We start from the raw sequence: 9,678 nt of genomic DNA on the forward strand, positions 1-9,678 counted from the left end.
ATCTGTGAAACCAGCTACTTGCCTCGAACCGAACCCTATGTAATGGGGATCAACACTATAGCCCTAGACATCTTAGAATGCTGCTTGAAATCACTGAACGGCAGCCTTCTTTCAAATTAGTGAGATGCCTCAAGCGAAAACATTTCTTCCCTACGACTTTCGAGAAAATGAATGTCAAGAGGGCTCTTGACATATTTTCTCCGCTGGCAGGTACCAATGGTATCTGAACCAGGAGAAAGAAGAGAACAGAAAATCAATGGCGCTGCTCTCCAACGTGCCTCAAAATTCTTTTTCCCTTTATTTAGGTTACAGCCATCCTTCGTTATCTGCGACAAAACAGACAAATATTTGGCTTTGAAGACAGTCTGCCAACGATGCAATTGATGGAACTTATTTTCAAGTGGTTCACTATTCACAATATACGAAGCACGACCTTTTACATTGTGAGCAGAGATCCAAACACGATGCCATTCAGCTCTCCTGACGATGACAGGTAGTCTATCATAATTTTTGACCGCACGGTTTGGCATCATTATTGATATTTATTTCAGGTTTTCCTGGCTGGAGAACAAGTTCCTTTCCTTCTTTGCAGCATGGAAGAAAGTAGCACCTCAAAAGAGTGCATTCTCGTCTCTCGAAACTTACGAAGTGCTGCAGGTGACGACGGTGTCAACAGTTCTGTGCACCAGACACCTCATCCAATCTGCAGCTTCGTCTGTGTTTTAACAGCAAAATTCTTTAGCAATCCTGTGGAGGCCCTGCTTTCTGCAATCCAGCGCATGAACAGCCGCAATGACCAGACAGATGCTTGTGCCACGCTTTTGTGATTGCAGAAAATGCTGGTTACGGGTGTTGTTCACTCTTCAGCAAGCAGTACTACTGGGAAACTTGTGGCCACTCTGGGCTCCATTCAGACACTTTCGGGCCACCAGGTGTCACAGATGCTACCAAGGAGTCATCTGTTGCCATGGCCAGCGGTCGCGGACACACTGACGCAGGAGGAGGAGTCGCAATGCATGCCGATTCTGCTGCTGAAATGGAACGGGTTTCGCAGCCACACCTTGCTGTTTTGAGGATCTCGATTGGTGAACATTTCCGTTTGCAGCCATGCTAAGCATCTTGTTTTTGACACCACCTTTCATGCGAATATAATTACCGACGCATGCTTTATAGAGGAAGAGCATGGCTAGCGGTTTAGCACTGCTCAGCACAAAATATTGTGTGAAAGCACGGTTTCTGTAGGTGCACACCGCCGCCACGTATACCTCAAAGCGTGATTGAGGTTTCCACTGACCCAGGGAGCCAGTTAGCGCTTTTCCTTTACTCAAAGACAGCGAAGTCCAAAATATGCACTGTTTTTGAGAAAAGGAAAGGTGCATTACACCTATTCCTTCATTGAGTCTGGATGAGGCTCCATTTTCTTCACGTGAGACATATATGGTTGAAATCGCTGTGGTAGGCTAAATGCATATGCTTTCGCACTAAACAAACAAACAAAAAATTCATACATAGAGATTCACCGTTACTAAATGCCTGCTTTCGTAAAAGAAGAAAGGAAGGAAGAGGTGCAACAGAATAATTGAGTGCATGCATTTCAAACGCCTCTCTTAATTCTCATCGCAGTCTGTCTGCCAAGTTTCTTTTCCTTGACTGCATGTTCATCCGATTGCAGCTATACTTGCGTAACGGCTCTAAGCATGAAAAACGTGTTTCAGAGCTTAATAAAGAATGCATAAACCTGAGCTGCACAATATAATGATGTTGTACCTTGCTGTCCGCTTTACCTGCCCTAGGAGAGGAAAGCGCAACTTTTTTCGTGTGTGTAAATCTCATTTTGTCACTGCATCTCGGCCTCTGGTTTCTCTTGGGTGCCCCGATTCCCGGGATCAGGGCCAGCACACTGGGCCTTATAGCAGGATTTTTAGTCAAGGCAGTGGAAGATGGAATCGACTGTCACCAGAGCGGTGAAAACATCAAGGCCCCATGATCATCAGTTCCTGCCACAGCCGTGACTTTCAATATGGATCGTGGAGGACTGTCGTACCCTAACCTCAAATTCATTTCTTTCAAGAAGGTTGACTAGTGCAACAGAGGGGTTGCCACAAATAAACGAAGGAAGCAGAGGACCCATTGTACTAGAAGGCTAGTTGGTCTTGGTACATGGAATAAATTTGTCACAGCAAAAAACACAGGACGTGCTTTTCTTGCGTTGTCTGAAATGAGCATTTGTGCTGAAAAATCCTTTCTACGCCCTGTGTTTTTGGCGCTGAAAAAATGCATTCTACGTACCAAGACCAACTAGCCCGTCTTTCCACTTTAACAAGTCTGCTTTCTAGGACAATGGGTCCTGCGCTTCCTTAGTTTATTTGTGGCAACCCCTCTGTTGGGCTAGTCATTCTCCTTGCCGTCGCCTCATTTCGGGCGAGGATGTGCGCGTTTGCCCTAAACAGCAGACTGGTCAGCGTTCGTCCTGCGTCTATCTCCTTTCTTTGTCCTGTTTTTTTTTTTGCGCTGAAAAAATGCATTCGTTTCTTTCATCTGCGCGTAGAGAAAGCAGCAGAAGCCCTCGCGCCTTGGTCCTTTGCGAAATGAAACCTATATCATTTTTTGTGCAAAGTGCCCTTCTGTAGAACAGACTTTTCAGGCGTGACGGAAGGACCGAACAGCACCTGGAAGTGGTCACGCGGCTTGTCCTCGAAAAGTTCAGCAGGTCCTTTTTCGTTAACTATGTAGCCGACAAGACCGCCAAGAAAGGAAGAATGACAAGAATAGCTCAGAAGCAAATATCTCGAAAAGTGCTGAAAGTTCAGTTACACCATCGATGCTGGTCATCACCATCATCAGCCTGACTACGCCCACTGCAGGGCAAAGACCTCTCCCATGTCTTTCCAGTTAACACTACTGAAGTTATATTCAATGCCATAACTGTAGCTTGCATCGCGGTCTTGATCAAGATGTTCATGCGACAAAGACTCAAGCACATCAAATTAATTAATTCTCGTCTCGGAATACTGAGGTGCACAAGATTTCAACGGACATAAAAAACCAAACCTTCCAAAAGGGCTTTTCGAAAGTTCTGATTAAATATAAGGCGTGAGCACGTTTCACCTGCTAAGGTGTACAGCCAGCCAAATATTTAGCTGGCATGCGTGACGGACACGTTTTCTTCCGTGCTTCTGCAGCTGATGACGGAGCAAACTTGCGAAAATATATAACGTAAGTCTAGGCTCACTAAGCCCGTGCCTAATACTAGTTTTCTGCAAGTTTCCTATGCCGCAATGCGCAGCAGCACTGAAAAGCAGTCGTCACGCACGCTAGCTAGCTCAAGATTTCGCCAGCTGTACATATGTGGTAGGTAGCATGCTTATTGTATTTATGTATTTACAAAACTACTTAACAATATCGCCTATAGTTTGTTTGTTTTTTTAGTGGCTTAGAGATCTACGCACGCCTATATTTCAAGCCAGAGTCAATTTCTTGTCCATCAGTTACCAACTGCATGAATGTATAAACAGCAACACATTACGGTTAAGGTAACTTGTTCTCAAAAATACTTAGAGAAAACTGTTTTAGGCTTGCATTAAGCGTGCTTTACCTACAATGATATGTAAGCATTGTGTAAATAGTCTTTAAACAACTGAGCGCCTGACCAATCTCTTTATCGCAGCTGTGATACCAGCAAGTCTCAAGCATGCACGCGCACAAACAGAATATTCTCTGCTAGGACTGAAAAAAAATGTCAAACTATTTGCTTGGCTCATTACTAGACTTTATAATAGTAAGACAGGACAAATGCACTGGGAGGCAGTAAGAGGAGAGAAATTTGTCCTAGCACATGCATTGCAAACAACGTTCAATTTGCATGCGCGAAAGCCAACAGTGCCATCATACATAGAAGATGATGATCATCATGGCAGACGAACAGGTCAACCGAGCACCCTCAACAGCCAAAAAGCAAACGAAAGTTGGGTGTGCAGTCCCATAGGACCCCGCCATAAGTGCAGGTCTCTAGTTTAGCAGGTCTTGGTTTGCAGGCTCTATTTAGCTTGTTCAAACATTGGGAACAAAGGTCTTGTCGATCCGTGCTTGCTTGTGTTTGTCGCTGCGTGACCTCGAGAAGCACCCGTGTTCGGAGTGCAATGGCACCCACCAAGCGATGCCACTAAACCATGGCTTTTAAGCGGAAGCACAGTCCTTCAATGCTTTTTTCTGGTCACGAAACTCCTCCGTAACGCTATGGGAGAGGTTCATATACCGCCAGCGCCTGCCGTGCTGCGGCGCCACGGGGCACTGAAGGGCATCATTCGGCGAGCTCAGCGCTGTCGAGACCGGTCAGGAAGCGTCGCCGCTGGTTATCAGAGTGCGAATTTCACCGCCTGCCGCTGTGTTGTGCGTTGACATCATGTAACTCGTGTGCGTGACACCATGCCGAACACTTGTTGTGTACCAGGGTGCCGGTCCGGCTACAAAGGCGTGACAGAGAAGGTCTCGTTGTTTCGCTTCCCTGCTGACAAGGAGCTGTCGGAAAAGTGGAAGCGTGCTATACCTCGGGAAGAGACTGGTGACTTCAGTTTTGATTCTAAATATGCGCGTGTTTGCGAAAAGCACTTTCACGCTGCCGACATCATTCGTGTCGAGGAATTCGCTGTGAACGGCGACGCGGTATGATTGCAGCGGGGGAGGCCGGCGCTCCGCCCTGACGCTATCCCAAGTATTTTTGACGGCCTTCCAGGCTATTTGACAAAGTGTAAACCACGTTGGTGAGCGCCAGTAGCTCGGAAACAGGCGAAACGACGTCGCGAGTTATCGTGTTCCAGCCTGCCGTCTCAAGATGCCACCGAAGCGAGCTTGTCTGTGACTGATCCTGCACCCGCGGTTGACTGCATTGACGGTAAGCATTGCTTGTAGCCTTGTTTTTTGTTTGCTTATTGTGTCTGAAAATCCGTGGCTTCCTGTCACGAGTTCGGGAGGATTAGATTTAAGCAGTATTTTAATCTTTTTGCAGCGGTAGCACTTTCGACGAGCGACAGCGGTCGGGACCGGACCTTGGACGCGTCCTGCCAAACAGATCAAGTCGTCGGCTTGCGCTGAAGTGCAATCATTGAAGCGCCAGCTTCGTGCCGCAAAGGCTGCAGCTCTCATGTTTCTCCTAATGACAAGGCTTCTAATGACAAGCTGACAACAGTATCAGCTGTAATCAGTTCAGGAAGAATTAAGTTTAAAAAAATTGTCATGAATTAAAAAACGAATGCGCTGAAACTCATTGCCTCGCATGTTTGCAATGACCACGAATGCTGATTTAGTGCATTAATACACGACAGCCAAAAATGATAGAGCGCTTACATACCCGTAAGCTGAATTAAAACAAAAACCACTCGATGAAACTTAGCCCACGTTCCTTATGTGCCAAATATATGCAGCCACGACCACAGTCTTTCGTTGATCAAGCCCTCACGGTCATGCTTGCTACTCTTACAACTGCGACAAAAAGGGTCAAAATAAGAAGCCCGTTGAGCAAGCCATCATATGCTTATTTTCGAGCCCAGACGGGCATCGCGCTGCCCCAGTTCTCACAAGAAAGCTGCCTTATAAATTTAAAAGCACTGGCTATATATACGAGTCTTGAAAGCGGACTCACGCTAGAACTGTCAGACCAGAGTTGGGAGGTGTTGAATGGGGACTGCGGTCATGTTTCTGCTCGTATTTTGCCAACTGCCTTCACTGGACCCAAGAGCAGGTGACACCACGAGGTTGAGAAGGATGTCGCCAACTTATCAGGAAGGAAAGAGAAAGTGCAATGCCTGTGACGAGAGAGATAATACAGGCGAAGGCGAGGGAAATCGCAAACGTTACAGGCGTCACACGGACCCAATTTAAGGCCAGAAGGAGCTGGGTCACTCGTTTCACAAAGCGTTTCAGGTTCAGCCTGCGACGGCGGACTTCCGTGTGCCAAAACCTACCCCCTGACTTTGAGGAGAAGTTGGTCACATTCTAGCGCTCCGTTATCAAGAAGCGGCTGGAGAAGGAGTTCAGACTGGGTCAAATCGGTAACGCCAATCAGACCTCAGTGTATTTCGACACGCCTATTAGGTACACAGTCAACAAGGGGGGCGCAAAACAGGTGAAAGTAAGAACTGCTGGTTACAAGAACCAACATATTACCATGATGTTATGTTGCACGACCACTGGGCGAAAACTGCCGCCCTGCATCATTTTTAAGCGGAACACACATCCAGCCAGAAAGGTACTCCCTAAAAGCGCCTTCCTGCACGCTCACAAGAATGGATGGATGAGTGGTGCCCTTGTCGGAGACTGGGTGAAGACCATTAGACAACGCCATGCCGGGGTCCTGTTGTTCAAGGAGTCGCTCTTAGTTCTTGACTCCTACCGCGGCCACTTCACAGATTCGGTAAAGTCCGTGCTTTTGGAAGGTGGTACAGACATTGTGGTAATACCCGAAGGTATGACAAACCAGCTACAACCGCTCAACGTTACCATCAACAAGCCATTTAAAGGGGCCCTGCGATGTAGATAAAGCATGACGTATTTATTCTTTGTATGCAGGGCAAAGGACACTGTGATGCCTGAATGCGTAAAGAGATCTCTTATACTGTAATACTTAATATTTTATTCTTCTCCACAAATGCTCATTTTGAGCCGAGGAGGAGGAGGAGGAAAAACTTTTATTAAGCAACCCTTGAAAGGAAGCCAGTGAGGGTGGGGATAAGGATAAGGGGGTTGCAGGAACAGGTGGGCCCTCGCGGTCGCGCTAGGTGGCCAGGAGCCCATGGGCCCTGGCGACCTCTGTGGCCCAGGTCACCATCCGGAGCTGAACCTCCGGCTGTGAGCTGTGCAGCACGGCCTCCCATCTCTCCTGGTCGTCGAGTCTCAGAAAAGGGGGAGTTGGAGTATTAGGGCAAGCCCTAAATATGTGATGAACATCCGCCTTAGGGTGTTGGCATAATTTGCAGGACGGATGGTAGTCCCCTGGGTGCATGAGGGAATACAGGTAAGGGTTCGGAAAAGTGTCTGTCTGAATCCGTCGCCAAACGACTTGCTCGGCCTTATTTAGCGATTTATGGGGAGGGGAGTAAACTAGTCGGGAACCCCGGTAGTGAAGCGTAACTTCATGGTACGTCATCATGCGTTCCCTAGCACTGCGGAAGCAGGGGAGGCCGTCCACCGCCCGGTCGACGAGTCCTCGGGCGTGATTGTGTGCAGCCGTATTCCCCGGGTGTCCGCAATGCGCAGGAACCCAGATGAGTGTGATGAGCCGACTCGGTGGTGCAACACTGTTCAGAATGCGATGTGCTGGCGTGTGAACCCGTTGTTTGGCGAAATTTCGTATGGCTGATTTAGAATCCGAGAATATGTATTTGGCATTTGTTTGAGTAATGGCCAGGGCTATAGCTGCTTCTTCAGCCTCGACGGGATGTTGAACGCGATTGAGAGTAAGGGATGAGCAAGGATTATGATTGCAGTTAAGTACCGTGATTGCATAGGCTGAGGTGATAGAATATTCTGCAGCATCTACGTATGTGACTGCTCGATCCCTAGCGTAGTGCTTATGTAGGGCTGTTGCCCGAGCTGTGCGACGATCTTTGTCATGCTCAGGATGAGTGTTTCTAGGCAGAGGTGGAATATAAAGATTTTTTGCAAGGTCTAGAGAAATGTTATGCTGATCCGAAATTTGGTCGTCGAGGGTGATTTTGAGTCTTTTCAGAAGATTCTGTCCGGTAGGTGTTCGAGATAGGCGATAGTATTGCCCCGTGAGGTGGGCTTCAATTAGTTCTGCCAGGGTGTTATGCACGCCTAGTTTGAGGAATTTGCTCGTGGGGGTTGAATTCGGGAGGTGAAGGGCAGCCTTATATATACCCCTGATCATTCTATCTATCTGCTCCTGCTCTGTCCGAGTGAGATACAGATAGGGGAGAGTATAAATGAGTTTGCTGATACAGAAGGCTTGAACGAGACGTCGCGTGTCTGCCTCCCTCATGCCTCGGTGTTTATTATTAATTCTACGAATGATCGCAGTCGTATTCTGTACAGTGTGGCGGAGTGATTTAATGGTGGTCGTGTTGAAGCCGTCATTCGTGATGAGCATACCCAAAACCCTAATGACGGGTTTAATTGGAATTGGAATGTCTTCAAGTTTGATAACAATTTGTGGCGGATCAGGATCCGGGTATCGGGGTCTGATTAGAAGGAGTTCTGATTTGGCAGGGGAACATGCCAGGCCTATACTTTGTGCATATTTTTGGACCGCGTTTGTTGCATTTTGTAATGTTTCCTCTATTTCACCGCAGTTTCCTGCGCTCGTCCAGACGGTGATATCATCCGCATAGATGGAGTGATAGAGGTGGGGAATTTTAGACAAGATTTGAGCAAGAGGGATGAGCGTGATGTTGAACAAAAATGGTGAGAGAACTGCACCTTGTGGCGTACCACGGCTGCCTAGTGGGAAGGTAGGAGATGTGACTGATCCGATTTGGAACTCCGCGGTCCTGCCCGTAAGGAAAGCTGTCACATATGCATAGGTGCGTTCTCCCACGTGCAGGGAGCTCAAAGCTTGTAAAATGGCTGAATGTTGCACATTATCGAATGCTTTGGTTAAATCTAAAGCAAGAAGTGCTTTGGTGAGGTGAGGAATCGAAGGATCAAGTATGTCTTCCTTGATCTGTAGCATGACATCCTGTGTTGAAAGGTGGGATCTGAAACCGAACATGGTATGGGGGTAGATGTTGTTCTCTTCCATGTGTCGGATGAGACGGTTTAGGACAACATGCTCCATGAGCTTGCCCGCACATGAAGTTAGAGATATGGGCCGAAGATTTTGCAGGTCTAGCGGTTTGCCTGGTTTAGGTATAAAGGTAATTCTGGCATGCTTCCACTGTTCTGGGAGCGTGCCAGCTTCCCAATGCTGATTCATAAATTCTGTGAAGGCCGCGACAGTTTTGCCATCCAGATTTCTCAGAGCCTTATTGGTGACTTGATCTGCACCTGGTGCTGAAGTGGTCCTGAGCTGCTGTAAAGCTGCCCAAACCTCTGCCTCGGCTATAGGGGCATCGAGTTGAGAGTTACAAGATCCCTCATATTGTACAGGGGTTAGTTGAGGGGTGTCTGGGAAGTATTTATCTCTAAGTATTTGAATAATGTCCTGACCTTGTTGTTGTGCGGAATGAACTAAGCGTATAATTGCTTTGGAGGTCTCTGACCTAGGTGAGCTGGGGTCTAATAGAAATCTGAGGAAATGCCATGTGTTCTTAAATTTGAGATTGCCGTCCAGTCTATTACATATCTGAGACCATTGCTGAGTGGTTAACCAGGCAGCGTGTTCCGTAATTTGCTCTAGAATTTTGGCCCAGGTACGTTTAAGTTTGCGATTATGTTTTTGCCGCAACCATCGCTTTTCCACCCCTTGATAGGCTTGCCACAGATGTTGTAGTCTGCTATCTACTTGATTCGACTCCTGAGTAGTTGCTGCTTCCTTGGTGTCGCAAAGTAGCAGCCATTTTCGGCAGCGGAAATGAGGTGGCAATTAGACTGGGCTCATTTCTGATTGGTTGGGCGTCCTGCTCGAATATTGTTCCTTTATATTTGCGAAATGAATCAAAAATATTATGTCCCTGAGAACTGAAAATTTTGCATGTCATAAAAACAAAAGAAGCAGTAAAAGCG

General features: G+C 47.2%; 1 pseudogene; it reads left to right on the top strand.

Annotated features, from left to right (window-relative positions):
• The first annotated feature begins 4,379 nt into the window (after positions 1-4,379).
• LOC149361140 (uncharacterized) lies at positions 4,380-5,179 on the top strand (annotated as a pseudogene).
• Positions 5,180-9,678: the final 4,499 nt, after the last annotated feature.

Source organism: Amblyomma mixtum, chromosome 2, assembly GCF_055824585.1.
Source record: "Amblyomma mixtum isolate Tamu chromosome 2, ASM5582458v1, whole genome shotgun sequence".
Classification (NCBI taxonomy): Eukaryota; Metazoa; Arthropoda; class Arachnida; order Ixodida; family Ixodidae; genus Amblyomma; species Amblyomma mixtum.